At 41.1% G+C, this 17,950-nt stretch overlaps 2 long non-coding RNA genes across 2 annotated transcripts in view; one reads left to right on the forward strand and one right to left on the reverse strand.

The window, feature by feature from the left end:
- The window catches only part of LOC147580065 (uncharacterized), a 247,858-nt gene that overhangs the window by 129,921 nt on the left and 99,987 nt on the right, over window positions 1–17,950 (forward strand). The window lies entirely within an intron of this gene.
- LOC147580066 (uncharacterized) overlaps window positions 4,400–17,950 on the reverse strand; it is a 54,023-nt gene continuing 40,472 nt past the window's right edge. The window contains exon 3 of the long non-coding RNA XR_015252496.1: window positions 4,400–4,774. This is a non-coding gene — a long non-coding RNA (uncharacterized LOC147580066). The remainder of the gene's footprint in view (window positions 4,775–17,950) is intronic.

The following is a 17,950-nucleotide window of genomic DNA, read 5'->3' on the forward strand; positions in this document are numbered from 1 at the left end:
CACTCTTCTTCTATAGTCCATCTTTTATACATTTAATTTTCTTCCCCATTCTGGATGGTCCGTCCTAGTCTTTTACAGTGCTCTCAAGAACCCTGCCCAGGAGGAAAGCTACACTTGTCATATAACAAGTTCATTGTCTGAAAATGGTCATGGGACCCCACTCTTGGCTGCCTGGACAAATTGCCAGCTGGGACCAAAGACTCCCCCTTCCCCGGTGGGAAATGTGCGATGTTTTCTGACGCTGAACTTGTGGTTTTTTCCAACACCAAACACTTGTCATTCTTCCACACCAATCTCCAGTTCTCTGACACCAACTGTGTGTCCAACAATTCCATCCAATTTTGACATGAACAGGAGTTAGCGCAGACCCTATGAGGTAAGGACTCGGCCCCACCAGACTGCCCCACTTCAGATGCCAGCTACAAAGAGAGGGACCAAGAATGACTCCAGAGTCTGAAGCGTGGGCAATTGGAAGAATGACATCACCATCATCTGAGGTAGAGAAAACTGCAGCTAGAACACATTTGGGGGAAACAGGAGGAGTTTGGTCTGGAGACCGTATTAGTTACCCAATTTCCACATAACAAAATACACTGATATTTGGTGACTTCGGACAACAATCATTTATTATCTCAGAGTCTCATGGGGCAAGAATTCAGGAGTGGCTGACCTGGTGGTTCTGGCTCAGGTGTTCTTATAAGGTGGACATCAGGATGTCAACAGCCTCTCTGTCTCATACCTCACATCCACTCTGTCAGGAAATCCTATTGATTCTACCCCTCTCTCTCTATCGAAATGTAATACTGTCACCACTTGCACTGCTACCAGCTGGTGGGAGCCACCGCTAGCTCTCTCCCTTCTATCCCAGCCTGCCTAAAGTCCCTCCTCGACACAGGGGTCTAGTTATCCTTAAACGCATCAGCCAGAGCACATGATTCCTTTTCTTTCTTTCCTCCCTCCCTCCTTCCCTTCTTTCTTTCTTTCTTTCTTTCTTTCTTTCTTTCTTTCTTTCTTTCTAATGTTTATCTATTCTGAGAGAGAGAGAAAAGGTACGTGTAAGTGGGGGTGGGGCAGAGAGCAAATCCCAAGCAGGCTGCATGCCACCAGCACCAGCACAGAGCCCAAAGCGGGGCTCTAATCCATGAACTGTGAGATCATGACCTGAGCTGAAATCAAGAGTCAGACACTTAACCAAATGATCCACCCAGATACCCCCAGGTGATTCCTTTTCTTGAAGACTTGCAGTTTTATCATTCAGGGTAGAAGTCTGTCTTAGTCCACTTGGACTGCTATAACAAAATTGCCATTGACTAGTGGCTTCTAAGTGACAAAACATTCATTTTCTGCCATCTGGATGCTGGGAAGTTCAAGATCAAGGTGCTGGCAAATTTGGTGTCTGGTAATGGCTAGCCTGCTGGTTCATAGACAGCTTTCTCAGGCTTCTTTCATAAGGGCACTAGTCCCATTCATGAGGGTGAGGGCTCTACCCTCATGACCTGAGGACATCCCAAATGCCTCACCTCCTCATACCATCAACTTAGGGTTCATCTCAACATATGAATTTTGAGGAGACACAAACATTCACACCATAGCAAAGTCCAAATCCTTACCATGTTCTAGAAGGGTCTAAATGTACTGTGCTGTCTCCTTACTTCTCTGACTTCATTGCTACTATCCTCCCAGCCACACTGGCCTTGTGTTCCTCAAACATGACAAACATACTTCTGCCTTAAGGCTTCTTCATTGACTGTTCCCTCTTCCTGAAATGCCTTTCCCCAAGATATCTTCACACTTAATCACCTTCCCCTTCTGCAAGTCTTTGCTTAAATGTCACTTCTCAATGAAGCCAAGCCTGGCCACTCTGTATTCCTCTCTCCTTCTAGCACACTGGATCCCTCTTAAACCGCTTTACTTTTTCTTTTCCACTATACTATATTTCCAACATACTATTTAATTTACTTATTTATAATGTCTCCTGTTTATTGTCTATATCTCCTGCTAGAAAGTAAGCTCTTTGTCTTGTTGACTGATGTATCCCAAGTGCCTAGAACAGTGACTGACACAGAGTATACATTCAATAAATATTTGTTGAATGAATAAGTGAATGAATAAATGAATGGGCCAATCTACATATTCCTATACAAGAGCTTTCTGTATTTGTGCACTTTTAATCTAAAGCTCTCGATTTCAGTTATTTCAAACTTGTATACCTCAGGGAGAAAAACTTAAGAATGCTTCTCAGCACCTAACATTAGGGCCCACTAACTTCCTGCACTGACCTTCAGCAAGCAGGAATGCTAGGAAGTCAAGGGCAGGAGGGAAATCATGATCCTTAGATTCTCAAATTCTCAAATGCTCAAGCTAAAAGGCTAGCAGAAGAGGGGCATCTGTGTGGCACAGTTGGTTGAGTGTCTGATTCTTGATTTTGGCTCAGGTCATGATCCCAATGGTCTTGGGATCAAGCCCCACATCAAGCTCCACACTGAGCATGGAGCCTGCTTAATATTCTCTCTCTCTCTCTCTCTCTCTCTCTCTCTTTCTCCCCTCTCCCCTCTCCCCTCTTCTGCCCACCCCCCCCAAGTTCGTGTGTGTGCATGTGAGCATGCTTTTCTCTCTCTCTCAAAAAAAAGCAGGGGTGGGGGTGGGGCGGGGCTAGCAGAAGCTGACCCTGATGCAGGTGAGATAGAGTGAGCCTCTGCAGTGTGGACTGGGAGTTTCAGGAAATTAATGACAAAGTGTTATGGCAAGAAGAGATAAGAAACAGCTGTATCCATGGTTTCACACATCCCTGATCCCAAATGGCATGAAATAGAAAAATGTTGGCAATGAAACTACAAGGTGAGCCTCATATTATTATATCAATATGTAATCAATGTAAAAAGTTATTAATGATACAATTTACTTTTTGTCATACCAAGTCTTTGAAATCCAGTATGTAGTTTACATTTACCCCAGTTCTGAACTCATACTGGCCACATTTCAAGCACTCACTAGGCACATGTGGTTAATGACTATCCTATTGAATAGTACAGATATAGAACATTTGTCAGACCAGGACAATATATGAGATGTGTTCCTGTTGTGGTCCAGAAAAATGTGGTCAACGTTGCTATAACTCACCCTTCTGAGAGTTTTGAAACAGAGAACACTCTGTACCCATGGGCATCCACATAGATTGAATACTACATCCCAGATCCAGATCTATGCCTATGGAGGAGTTGTTCTCGTCTCCTGGTGTTCAGTGACAGGTGATCTAAAAGAACTGCAATAGCACAGAGAAACCTGCATGCTCTAAGCACACACATATATTGTCTAATTGTTAAAATTAGAGTAAATCTGGAAAGACCTAAACTCTTTGCTAGCAATTATATGAACCTTAGCACCCCACCCAAGACTGCAATTCAAAATATAAAATATAGCTATATGTACCAGTAACTTTATAATTTTTAACAGCAGATAAATGCAAATAACCTTAATTCCTAATAACAGGGAAATGTTGGATATTTTTCCTTAATGAGATATTAGACAAACATTTATTATTTTTTTATTTTTGAGAGAGATAGAGAAAGGGTGAGAGCTGGGGAGGGGCAGAGAGGGAGGGAGAGAATGAATCCCAAGCAGGCTCCATGCTGTCAGCACAGAGCCTGATGTGGGGCTCAATCTCATAAACCTTGAGATCATGACCTGAGCTGAAACCAAGAATCAGATGCCTAACCGACTGAGCCACCCAGGTGTCCTGTATTTATTATACAGACATTTAAAATGAAGTTTTAAAATATATATAATAGTATGGGGAAAATACTTAACTTAAAATACTAAGTGGAAAATCAAGACACAAAATTATGTATGCAAATATTGGACTAAAATTATATTAAGACAAAAAACAGATACAGGAAAAAAGCAGAAAGTAAATATATCATAGTGAGATGACAATAAATTAAACCATACTTCTGCTTGTCTCTCCACATGAAATCACTAGATATTGTGAAAAATATTAAGAGAACAAAGAAAAAATTGGGAAAATTAATAAAAGGAAACCTCACTAAAGGGGAGTCAGGAGGCCAGAAGGGAAACTCTCAGCCCTACCACTCACTGACAATTGTAGACACCAACAGGAAGAGACTTACCTTGCAAGCCTATGCTACTTTACAACCCCACCAGAAGGAAGATTTTCTTTTCCCCCAGTAATGGTGCAGCCAATGAGAGACAGTCACAACTCAGCCAATGAGAAGCCATGATACTTCCAACTGCTCCCAGCTTCCCCCTTTCCTGTATAAAAGAGTGTTCCTCTCTTGTTCCTGGAATTTGCCGGTGGTTTTGTAGTAGTTTACATGTCCCGAGTTGCAATTCTCTACTATTCCTGAATAAACCCACTGTTGCTGATAAAATAACTGGCAGTTTTATTTTTAAGGTTAACAAAATCAATAGAAGCACATAAAAATATGAAGTGGTGTTCTTGATGATCTAGAATTTGTGAGGAATGAGGAGCCATCTTAAAGATGGAACCATAGTCCCAACTCCCAGAAAAGAGGACTCTGTCAAAAGATGAGAAGGTTATGGTGCTCTGAGCCAGGAAGCAGCAGACATGGGAGGCAGCAGGAGAGGCCAGTAGTCAGGGTGACTGTGCAGATGCTGTATTGGAAGGATGTTTCTTCTCTAGTCTCTGCCCTTCTGCCAGGCAGCCAGGAGCACAGGTGTCAGTTCCAATGTAAGAATGAGAAGGGAAGGGTACTGATCCAATAAATCAGAAGTCAGGAAAGAGGGAACAATGCCTCTGTAATCAGAAACGCAAAAGAAATGTTCAGGAACCAGTTGTAATATGTTAATAATCACAATAAAGGCAAATGAATTGAATTAATAGATTGAAAAGAAGAGCCCAGGGGCGCCTGGGTGGCGCAGTCGGTTAAGCGTCCGACTTCAGCCAGGTCACGATCTCGCGGTCCGTGAGTTCGAGCCCCGCGTCGGGCTCTGGGCTGATGGCTCAGAGCCTGGAGCCTATTTCCGATTCTGTGTCTCCCTCTCTCTGCCCCTCCCCCGTTCATGCTCTGTCTCTCTCTGTCCCAAAAATAAATAAAAAACGTTGAAAAAAATTTAAAAAAAACAAGAAAAGAAGAGCCTGTCAAAGTGTATTTAAAAATAATAATTGTACGCAGTTTACAAAACATATACCTAGAACAAAATGATGCAGGACATTTGAAAAGGAATAGGGAAAGATAACTATGTAAAATGCTAATGAAAAGAAAGCAAATAGAAATGTTAAAATCAGAGAAAACAGAATTCAAGGCAAGAAGCACTAAAAAGGGACAAATAAGGATAGTTTTTTATATTAATAAAAGGTACACCCCCCCAAGGTAATATGTTACAAATCTTTTGGGACCTGGCAGTGTAACTTCAAAGTTGTTAAATCCCAATCTTAGCAGATTAATTTAACACACCTATCTCTGAAATTAATAGTTCAAATTTTAAAAAGGCTATAGATTAATGTGATCCAGAAATGGAAACACATATGTAATTAAAATTTTTCTGACAGCTACATTAAAAAACAAAAGAAGCATATGAAATTTAATGTTTTATTTAATTATATCCAAAATGTTACCATTTAAATATATAATGAATATAAAAATGATTCATTTTGCATACTGAGCGTTGGAAACTAGTCTGTATTCTATGCTTGAAGCCTGTCTCGTGGGGTGCCTGGGTGGCTCAGTCAGTTGAGCGTCAGACTTCGGCTCTGGTCATGATCTTGCAGTTCATGAGTTCAAGCCCCACGTGAGGCTATGTGCTGACAGCTTGGAGCCTGCTTCATATTCATAGTGGGAGAGCCCCAAGTGGGAATAAGTGCAAAGTTAGGGGAGGAAAATGGTAATGATGGGAAGATTTTAGAAGCTATCTGAGTCCCACATCAGGAGTGTCATTTCATGTTCAAGCCACCAACACAACCGTAATTCTCTATTTCACTCAGTGCATGTTTGTAAAGACTATAACTACTTATTTCAGTTGGTAACATACTCATCTGTATTTCTGACATTTGACATTAAATGCCTTTGAGACAGTGACTGCTTTTTGTGTGTGGTGTTAGCACCACACTCAGAACATTGTTATGCACTTCTAGGTGCTTAACAGATTAACAGAACAAACTACAATTCAGTGAAAGGGGCCCTCTTGTTCTCTGCAGAAACACCAATCAATGTACCTTCATATGCAATGAAATTTTCCAACACCTTCTCCTTGAATATCTAGTTTTTCTAAGTTTGCGGTTGGTCCTAGTGTTCTGTGATGGTTTGTTTAATTTTATTTTATTTTTTTTAAATTTTTTTTTCAACGTTTATTTATTTATTTTTGGGACAGAGAGAGACAGAGCATGAACGGGGGAGGGGCAGAGAGAGAGGGAGACACAGAATCGGAAACAGGCTCCAGGCTCTGAGCCATCGGCCCAGAGCCTGACGCGGGGCTCGAACTCACAGACCGCGAGATCATGACCTGGCTGAAGTCGGCCGCTTAACCGACTGCGCCACCCAGGCGCCCCGGTTTGTTTAATTTTATAACCAAGTATTAAGTAGATATTACAGTAACATACTTACAGGGTACAAAATATTTTACCATGAAACCCATGTTTGTTTTTGGTTTTGCTGTTTTTACCATTAATATTATACCCTGAGCAGTCTTCACAGCATTCGACAGTCTTAAAAAGTATGGTTTTTAGAAGATGTATATGCCACCTCATAAATGATCTGCAATTAGCAATTTCCCTATTGTTGAATTATTTACATTTTTTTCAGTTTTTCCTTATTACATATATGCTGTGCTCATCTTTGTTGATAAAGCTTTGCTTCTCCACCTAATTAAATCTTTAGGCTAAAGACAGATAAGTAGCACTTCTAGGAGACAGGTATGAATAGTTTAAAGTCTTGAAGCAGCTGTCCAACTACTTTTCAGAAAGCCTGTACCATTTTATCCTTTAAAAAAATTTTTTTAATGTTTATTTTTGAGACAGAGACAGAGCATGATCAGGGGAGGGGCAGAGATAGAGAGGGAGACACAGAATCTGAAACAGGCTCCAGGCTCTGAGCTGTCAGCACAGAGCCCTATGCAGGGCTCGAACCCAGGAACTGTGAGATAATGACCTGAGCCGAAGTCGGACGCTTAACCGACTGAGCCACCAAGGCGCCCCATGTACCATTTTATCCTTAACAGCAGTGAAAACAGGAAACAGGACCCATTTCCTTTACTATTTGTAACACTGGCTATTCAAATTTTGCTTATTTTGGTATTGATGTGCACAGAAATTCAGAGTATGCAAGCCCAGTATGGTCATGTCTGGGTTACATGGCCTTGCAAAAGTCACTAGGCTGCCATTGTATTGGGGGCATAAACGTTCATAACTGTTGCAGCTTCTTCAGGAACTGTAAAATTTTATCTGTTGAAAACATCCTTCCTTAAACACATTGTCTTCTAGCATCCATTATTGCTGACAAATCTGATACCAATCTAATTCTTATTTTTTGTAAACTACTTACTCTTCTTTCTGTGGATAAATTAACAAAAAGCTAAATACATTGCAACATATCCACTCAAGAGATTATTATGCAGGATTTCAAAATAATGAATCATGCATATATTATTTCTTTATATATTTCCTTTTAAATAAGGATGTTCCTTATATATTATCAAGTGAGAAAAGCAAATTGCAGAGAAATGGGTACCATTTTTACAAAAACAAATATCTGATAGAGAAAGACAAATACCATTATGACTTCACTTACATGTGGAATTGAAAGAACAAAAACAAAACAAAACAAAAAAACAGAAACAGAGTCATAAATACAGAGACAAACAGGTGGTTGCCAGATGTGAGGGTGTGGGGAGGTGTGTGAAATAGATAAAGGTGATTGAAGGATATGAATTTCCGGTTATAGAATAAATAAATCACGAGGATGTGAAGTACATCATGAGGAAGATAGTCAGTAATATAATAAGTTTGTATGGTGCAGATGGTATGTACCTTATTATGGGAATCATTTTGTAATGTATATAAATGTTGAATCATGGAGCACCTGGGCGGCTCAGTCAGTTAAGTGCCTGACTCCTAATTTTGGCTCAGGTCATGGTCTCATGGTTATGAGATCAAGCCCTGTGTTGGGCTCCACCCTGGGCTAGAGCCTGTTTGAGATTCTCTCTCTACCTCTGACTCTGCCCCTCTCATGCTCGCACGTACTCTCTTTCTTTCTCTCTCTCTCTCTCTCTCTCAAAAAAAAGTTGAATCACTATGTTGTACACTGAAACTAATATAATATTGTATATAGACCATACCTCAATAAAAAAGATAATATGAGACACCGAATAAATCCTTACGACTAAAAAAAAAAAAAATCAGCAACAAAACTCTATGTATTTGTAATCATACTTTGCATATATTTTTGAACATAGAGAATGTTGCAAAAGGTAGACACCAGGCTTTTAGTTTCAGATTCCTTTTTATTTAGGAAAGAGGGTGAAGATTATGCCATACATTAATAGTGTTATTGCATAATCAAAAAGAATGAAACCCTGAGGGTATTATGCTAAGCAAAATAAGTCAGTCAGAGAAAGATAAATATCATTTCAGTCATCTCTGAAATTTAAGAAACAAAACAGATGAACATAGGGGAATGGAAGGAAAAATAAGATAAAGGGCAATATAAAAAAAGAAAAGCAGGCTGAGGAGGAGGATGCTTTTATCAGGAAGGAGAAGAAGTAAAATATATATCTCAAAAAAACTGGTATTGCATATTTACTTAAATTTGAATTTTCTTTACTGCTAGAAATTAATATCTTTTCATGTTTATTGATCATTTTGATTATATGCTTCTGTGAATTTTTTATTTCATATTTTCCCCACTATTCTATTGAACTGTTTGGGGTCTGGGCGGAATCGATTTATAGGAGCTCGTTATATAATCAATTGTATGTGTTGCACATATTTGCTCCAGGGCTATCATTTGTCTTTGTTTATGGTGTCTTTTGCTATGCAAAAATGTTGAACTGTTATGTAGCCAAATATATTTATCTTTTGCATTTATCTTTCTCATTCATGAGCTCTGGGTTTCATGCCATATTTAAGAATATCTCATCCAGAGGTGCCTGGTTGGCTCAGTCAGTGAAGCATGTGACTCTTGATCTTGGGGTTATGAGTTCGAGCCCCAAGTTGGGTGTAGATATTACTTAAAGATAAAATCTTTTTAAAAAAAATCTCATCCAATTTAAGGTTATCCCTAAATATTACTCTAGATTTTAATTTTGTTTATGTTTTTATCTTTAAATTTTATGGGTTTTGTCATATAGATATATAGATATAGATATAGATAATTCCATACATATATTCACAACATATGTGACTGGACTGGCTGGATGCCAGATGCCAAAAATTGTTAACTTTTTACTATTTTTTAAAAATTATTGAACATTTAATATGCACCAAGTGACATACCAAGATCTGAGAATAAATAACTCAGATAAATAACACAAGGTCTCTTCTCTCTACATCTAATGGACAAGACTGATAAGTAACTACATATTTCAACACAGTGTGATGTGTGCATGATGGAGATAAATGTAAGACATAGATAGGAAAGGTCACCAATTCAAACTGGGGTGGTCTGGGACACTAATCCTTGACTGAATCAGGAAGGTAGTTAAATAAGTTAGCAAGATGGAAGGATGTATTTTCAAAGCACTGGGGGCATACATGCAAATGCATCGAGCAGAAAAAAGCAGGGAACATTTGGGGAAATCCAAATACTTGGTAAGACTAAAGCACCAAAAGAAAGTTGAACTGGTGAAAGATTAAGGTAGAAAAGTATGGCAAGCAGTGAAATTTGTAGCAGAAAATTAATATACACCCATTTGCATTTAGAAGAAATCTTTCACCCCACCTGGAGAAAGGGTTAAAGAGAAATGAGCCTGGAGGTGAGGAGAACATTAGAAAGAAGCAGTAGAAGCCCAAGTGAGAAATTATGAGGGCCTAAATCAGGGCCATTACCATCATAACTCCATTCACCGTGAGGTTACCTTGACGCTCCTGGAGTCATGCGATGCAGAGCCTACATAGTCCTGGACCAAACTAAGGCAAAAACAGTAAGAGATTCAGCTACAGATTTGAGAAATATTTGACAGAATTGGATGAAAGGCTAAAGAAGAGGTAGAGCCAGCAACAACACTCAGATTTCTAACAAAGACAAATACTTAAATGTGGTACCAGTCATTGTGACTGGAACGCAAGAAGAAGGGCGTATTTGGGTTGATAAACAGTGAGATTGGATTTGAGAGATGTTACTTTTGAGGATGTCTGAGGCAAGTTGAGAGGAGACCTCCAGTTGGCAGTGGACTATATGAGTCTAGAAGTCAAGAGTCAAAAGGTAAAGATCCTGAAGCTCTGGACATGAACGGTGTCACCCAGAGAGAACTTGTCTCATGAGACAATAAAAAGGTCAAGAGCATAACACTGGGAGCAAATCATTTTAGAGAAAAGCACTGGTCTGGAAAATAAACTAAGGAGAAACAAAAAAGTAGGAACAACCACCAAAAAAAAAAAAAAAAAAAAAAAAGCCAATGTCTCTTCAAAGTCAATGGAGGAGAATTTCAAGGAAGAAAAAAAAGTCATAAATAGCATCAAACTCAATAAATAGATCCAGGGAGTTAAAGATCGAAAAGGGTTCATCAGATTTAGAAACCAGAAAGTCAATGGTGAATGGCAAGAGCAGTTGTGGACATCCTGGGACCAAAGCCAGGTTGTGGTACATGGAAGATCGGATGGTCAGTTACTGTATGAGGCAGGAGCCTTTCTCTTACAAGTCAGAAATCCAACTCAAATTTATTTACCAAGAAAGGGATTTATTAGAAAATAATAAGTTTATAAAATTTATGAAAATTTATCAAAATAAAACTGACAGTTATTCGACCAGCAAGATGGGTTTTTTGGGGAATAACAGAAAATTGCAATTTGGTACATGCAAGCTACAGCAAAACCATCAGCAAGTCTGGAGAACGAAAGAGAGGAACACTCTTTTATGGAGGAAAGGGGGAGTTGGGAGGAGCTCTTATAAATCCAACTGTTTCTCTCTTGGCATTGTGAAACAATAGCCGAGGCAGAATAATCTGTGCCTGTGATCAGGCTATAGCCCACTGTCTGACCCTGACAGCAGGAAGGATTACCTAAACCATATTCCAAGAAGAAGGTATGTGGGAAGGGCCCAAGGAATCTGGCTTCCTTCATTTCTCTGGCCTCTCAGGTGTCCCTGTGGTGTTCCCCCCACCGCTTGCCTTTTATGCTAATTTTAGAACAGGGCAGGAAAGTCTGGGTTTTGCAGTTCCACCAGAAGCATAAGTAACTAACTGAACCTTAGCAATCTTGCCATGGGCAGAGGGGTCTCTATTAACGAAGCTGTGTGCTGTCTCCTTTCTGCTTTCAATCAGGTCAGTTCAGATCAAAGCTTGTTTCTGTTTTGTAAGACCTTTCTAAAAGCGGCAAGAAACAGCTGAGGGGATTCAGGGCAGGCCACCCCAAAATGTGCATATTGATTAGTTTGAATTAGAATTGCGTAAGAAACAGCCCATATAAGAAGGACACTCTGACCGTCCTTTGTCTCCCTAAAAGCAGAAAAGAAATCTCCCCTGGGAAATGTACCCTCTTTGTGCCAGGAGGAAAGGGAACGTCCTTATCACCAGAGACAGGGAATTTGGAGCTGAGAAGACTGTGTAAACAAACCTTTTTACTTTCTCTCTAATTTACCCCCAGCTCTAACTTCTCTGTTTTGTCCATTCTTCACAAATTTATCCTTTACTTGTCAACACATAAAATAAAAGCTGCCTGCTTTGGTCACTTCTTTGGGCCTCATATCTCTGGGGTCCTGTAGGTATGAAATTAAATTTGTTTTTCTCCTGTTAATCTCTCTTTTGTTCCAGGGGGGTATCTCAGCCAAAAACCTAGGAGGATAGAGGGAAATTTATTTTTCCTCCTCTACGCAGCCAGTATTTTCTAATATCCTGGACTGCAGCGAGGAATAGTTTAACCAGCTACGTCACTATCACATCACAAGGAAAGATGGCTTCTCTCTCAGCCAATTTCACATTTTGGAGTCTCTGCCCTTTTAAATCTTGATTTGACTCAAAGGTCCATCTTTCTGTCTTATTTTTAGAAACATGCAATAACTTGCAGTGCAATGAAATGTAGAATTTAATTGGGCTTTAAAATTTAAAACCTTTTTCAAGGCTACTAGACAATGATGAACTTTGTAGATAGATTGACTTGTAATCGAAGTCCTACATAGCATGTTAGATGGGGATAAAGGCTAGGAAGAAAAATGAAGCCAGGGAAAGGAATATAGTAGAGGGGTGCAGTTTTTAAAAGGGTGTCACATAGAAAATGACATTTGAATGAAGACCTGGATGAGCGAAGGTTGCCAACCACGCAGGTATCTGTGGGGGAGAGTATTCCAAGGAAAGCGAACAGCAAGAGCAATTATCTTAATGTTGGAGCAAGCCTGTCCTGCTCACAGAGAAGCTGGGGCGCAACGTGGTTGAAGTGAAGTGAGCAAGGGGAGACTGGCAAATATACACAATGAACAGTTTCCCTATTTGGGAGCGCTCAGGCTTTTACCAATATTTTGATTTTATAAATAATTTTTACACTCAACAGTTCATAAATTATTTCTCTAGTATAGGCTCCCATAAGTGGAAATCCTAGATTAAATGCATTGAAGTTTTGGGGGCGCCTAGGTGGCTGAGTCGATTGAGTCTCCAAAGCGATTGCAACTCAGGTCATGATCTCATGGCTTGTGAGTTTGAGCCCCACATTGGACTCTGCGCTTGCAGCTCAGTGGAGCCTGCTTGGGAGTCTCTCTCTCCCTCTCTCTATCCTTCCCCTGCATGTGTGCACGAGTGCATGCACACACACACACTCTCTCTCTCTCTCTCTCAAAATAAATAAACCTTTTTTTTTTTTTTAACGTTTATTTATTACTGAGAGACAGAGACAGAGCATGAGCATGGGAGGGGCAGAGAGAGGAGGAGACACAGAATCCTAAGCAGGCTCTAGGCTCCAAGCTATCAGCACAGAGCTCGACGCAGGGCTCAAACTCACAAACCGAAGAGATCATGACCTGAGCCAAAGTTGGATGCTCAACCGACTAAGCCACCCAGGTGCCCCTCAAAATAAGTAAACTTTTAAACAAACAAACAAATAAGTGGATTGAAGTTCTTGACTTATAATACTAAATCACTTTCCCAAAAATTTGCAGAGATTCCATCTCCACCAAAAATGTATGAATGTACTCATCTCATCCCTCGTCACGGTTAAATATTATCCTTTTAAAATCTTTGTCGATTTGTTGGGCAAAATGGTAAGGCATTGTGAGTTTTACTTATAGTTCCTTAATTATTAATTAAGTTGAATTTTTTCATATGTTTGTTGGCCAGTTACATTTCCTCGTTATGCACTATTTTTCATAAATTTTGCCCACTTGTCTGCTTAAAAATTATTTTTCTTGTTAATTTGCACACTCTCTTTGTTAAGCTTATTGTCTTCATTTGGGCTGCCATAAGAAAGTAGCTATAGACTGGGTCACTTACAAACAACAGAGACTTACTTCTCCCATTTCTGGAGGCTGTTGGTCTGAGATCAGGGTGCCAGCATGGTCAGGTTCTGGTGAAAACCCTATTTGCAGTTACGGATTGCTGACTTCTCATTGTGCCTTCACAGGGTGGAAAGAGAACAAGCTAGCCTTCTGTCCTCTTCTTAGAGGGCACTGAGCCCATTGTGGGGGCTTCATCAGGAGGACCAAATTACCTCTGAAAGCCTCCACCTCCAAAATACCACCACACTGGGGATTAGATTTCAACATGTAATTTTGGGGGAACGCAAACATTCAGTCCATAACACTTATTAAATCGCATGTATCAGTTTTGCCGGATACCCCAAAATAATGTGAAGCCAGGGTCATGAGTATGCTTCTTGCTATCACTGGTCCATCACCATAGCGGGAGCCTCCTTGTAAGTATCGCGATGTGTGAGAACTCAGGCGCACAGAACAGGAGTTAGACTCTACATCTTGTCTCTCCCTTCCGAGGTCAACAAAACATCCTGTCTCCTTCCTCCAACCGTCCTTGCTGTCACTCGGTTCCTTCCTGCTACAACTTCCACTGTGTTTGCTGTTCAGCTCATTAATCCATATCTTACAGCAATCTTCCTCATTATAATGTGGATTCTTTTTTTCTCTACAGTGAGGGTCTTGTTTCTATGGTGATACAAGAGAAAGTCTGTGCAGAGGTGTTGCAACTGGAAACTTTCACTTACTATGAGAGGTAGTTAAAACTGACTGAGGTAAAGGGTCAGTGGAGATCCTGAAACTGTCCAGCTGAGGTCAAAACTTTGCGCAGAGTCAGTGGGAAAGCATTAAGAACTCCTTTCTTGTCGTTGTAATTACCTCACGTAGGCATGAAAATTTTCACACCCATCTACCACTAACTTTGTATATTCAATGGTATTTTTCATGGATTGCCTTAGATTTTGGTCTGAGACAACTTTTTAAACAACTCACACAACTTTTTAAAACTACTTTGTCGAACAAAGGGAGTATTATATGGCAGCTACAGAATGGTAGAGGATTACTGGGGGCTTTTTCTTTATAAATGAAAAGAGGATTTAAACAATTTTTCTTTTTTTTTTTAATTTTTTTTTTAACGTTTATTTATTTTTGAGACAGAGAGAGACAGAGCATGAACGGGGGAGGGTCAGAGAGAGGTAGACACAGAATCGGAAACAGGCTCCAGGCTCTGAGCCATCAGCCCAGAGCCCGATGCGGGGCTCGAACTCACGGACCGTGAGATCATGACCTGAACCGAAGTCGGCCGCTTAACCGACTGAGCCACCCAGGCGCCCCTAAACAATTTTTCATGTGAAAAGTAAATAATAGGAAGAGAGAAGTTCAGCAGCATAATTTATAAAAATGGTTATACTGCAAAGTCTAACGCTCTCCTTTTTGTTTATCCCTGAATACAATAAAACAGTGTTAACGTAACTTTCCAAAAAAAAAATAATAATATCATGACTCTCATACAAATATAAAATGAACAGGTGTCAAAATCTTCTTCACCTCATCAATTAGTGGGAGAACCAATAAAATGTTAAGATTAATTCAAAGAACATTTGAGAAGCTAAGGTCTTATAGAGAATGTTAGAATAACATTTTGGGGTTAGACAGAAAACTGCTTGATGTCCAACAAGACAATAAACCGTAACTTTTGGGATCATCTGTTCTAATAGAATGATTTTCATCTCTGATAAAAACCTCCACGTTATCCTTTGCTCAGAGATGACAGTAAGTCAAGCCCAGCAGTGCACAGAAAATATCCTGCCAGCTCTTCTGCCTATTTGCAAATTTCAAATGATTTTTCTGACATGGAATGAACATGGTTTTGTACGGGAGGGGATAGTATGGCTGGTTCTGGAAACGAGGAAGCCAAGAAGGGAGCAAAAAGTTCTGGGAGCCCACAGCTCTTCCTCCTGACTCAGGAAGAAGAGTGACTGCCAGAGGCCCCCAAACCAGGAGTGAGCTAGTGCTTACTGAACTGCCCGGCTGGGCCTCCCCACCTACCCTCATCCCCAAAGGGAGAGCGAATATAGGCACTGGAAGGGAAAAGTCATTAGGTGAGCTTCCTTCCACTCCCGAGACACTGTGGGGAAATAACTGCATGGAACACCTGCTCCAGGCAAGAAGCCCATAGCCCACAGCAGCGTCCCAAACACAAAATAACATGAAAAGGGCCCGTCATGGGTGCAGAGATCTGTGGAGCCAGGTGCGGTAGATCAAGCACTCTGGCTGAAATTTGCCATTTGAAGTCCTGAAGAAACACATAAGAGAGTAACTGGCAGCTCACTCACCTCAAGGGGATGGGAAGAGAAGACCAGCTAGAGCAGAGACGGGAGCCACCTTGGGTTAGGGCGGAATGGGGGAGGGCGCCCTTCACTGAGGGGAGGGGGGAAGGGAGAGAGCTTTTCACAGACAAATTCATAAGGCAGCAGGAGGGACAAGAAGTTGGAGTTCCCAAGTCATTGTTTCTGCCTCCTCTATGCATATGGGGTTGGGGTGGTACAGCAGTGGACTTGAGGAGATTGAGGTTGTAGGTTAAACTGTGTCCCCACCTCCAATTCCTATGGTGAGGTCCTAACCCCTAGCACCTCTAGGTGTGAGCATATTCAGAGATAGGGTCTTTAAAGGGGAAATAAGGTAAAAGGAGGTCTTGGGGGGGGGGGGGACCATAACCCAAGACGACCAGTGTCCTTATCAGGAGAGATTAGGACACAGAGGTGCACTGAGGAAAGACTATGTGAAGACAGAGGGAAGAGGCAGCCATTTGCAAGGCAAGGAGAGGGGCCTCCGAAGAAATCAATCCCGCTGACACCTTGATCTCAGACTTTTAACTTCCAAAACTGTGAGGGGAAAAAAATATCTGTTGTTTCAATACACGTTGAAGGGAAAGGGAGATGGTCCTTAGTAAGACCATGTAGAAAGATTGCCAGATGATATTAGAAGTCAAAATTATATTGGAAGGTGGGACATCAGAGAAAGAAAAATCTTGGCCAATCCAGAAATGAGTGTTTCATCTATTTGTGATGACCTTTAGTAGATGACCTTTCAACGTTTATTTATTTTTGGGACAGAGAGAGACAGAGCATGAACGGGGGAGGGGCAGAGAGAGAGGGAGACACAGAATCGGAAACAGGCTCCAGGCTCTGAGCCATCAGCCCAGAGCCTGACGCGGGGCTCGAACTCCCGGACCGCGAGATCGTGACCTGGCTGAAGTCGGACGCTTAACCGACTGCGCCACCCAGGCGCCCCTATTGAGCATCTTTTTATGCAAAGTGTTCATTGCTATGAACACGACCGACAAGATGCCTGGTCTTACAGAACCTACATTTGAATGAATAAAGTATATAACAAACAAGCAAACATTCAAGTAAAGTCAAAGAGTTAAAAATGCTGTGAAGAAAAGAAAGCAGATGATGTCATAGAAAGTGACATAGATAGTGAGAGCAACATTACATAGGGTGATCAAGGGAAAGTATCTCAGAGAAGGTTCTGTTTGATCTGAAACCTGAAAGATAAAAAATAAACAAAGCAGGGGCAGATAGAAAGTATCCTGCTCAATTTCTGATTTCCCTGGGAAGGGTGAGAAGGAAAGGAGGAGGGGGTAAGGTCTCAGAGGTGAGAGCTGGTGATAAGGGAAGAGTTCATTGTAAATGCTAGTGCTGTGGGGGTGTCAGGCAGGGATGTGTGAGAAGACCATTGACTTTGGAGCTTGCTCTGGGATGGGGATGCTAACATCTTGTGGTGGTACACCAGTGAGGGATTCCTATTTGCTCACCCCTTTGTGGACCCAGTGATCACAGCCACTTTCTCAGCTGGAGCACAGCTCCTGTCTGCCATATTGCTGCTTGTTCTTGCTGGGAGAGGGACCGAGAAGCGATGAAGACCCCTGAAGGCCCACGACACAGCTCTCTGAACATGGTGATCATTGGCCTTTCTCCATCTGTACCCACACTAAGGACAAACCTGGGAAGACAATCACATTGTGCAATACATTAGGAGGGCTCCACTGACGTCTCTGATAGATGTCTACCTATCCTTCAAACTTCCCAGGGTGGTAGAGCATCTCATGCCTTTCCACTACTTATCCCCCAATGGGCTTCCTCGTCACAGTGCATCACACCGCCACAGCACATGTGGCTAGCCATGGTACTGGGATCCTGGTAGATGCCTGAGTGATACTTGCCTAACTCCTCCACACCCCCAAACAAGGAATATCACTGTATTTTTCTTAGAGTCACCTCTGTACTTCCCTCCACACATCCATTCTTCCACAAAAAACAGCTTTGAACTTTTTCTCAACTTTCCCCAGCCTGCTGCAACCACAT

This window comes from Puma concolor, chromosome B3, assembly GCF_028749965.1.
Source record: "Puma concolor isolate L17-30 chromosome B3, mPumCon1.1.hap2, whole genome shotgun sequence".
Taxonomy (NCBI): Eukaryota; Metazoa; Chordata; class Mammalia; order Carnivora; family Felidae; genus Puma; species Puma concolor.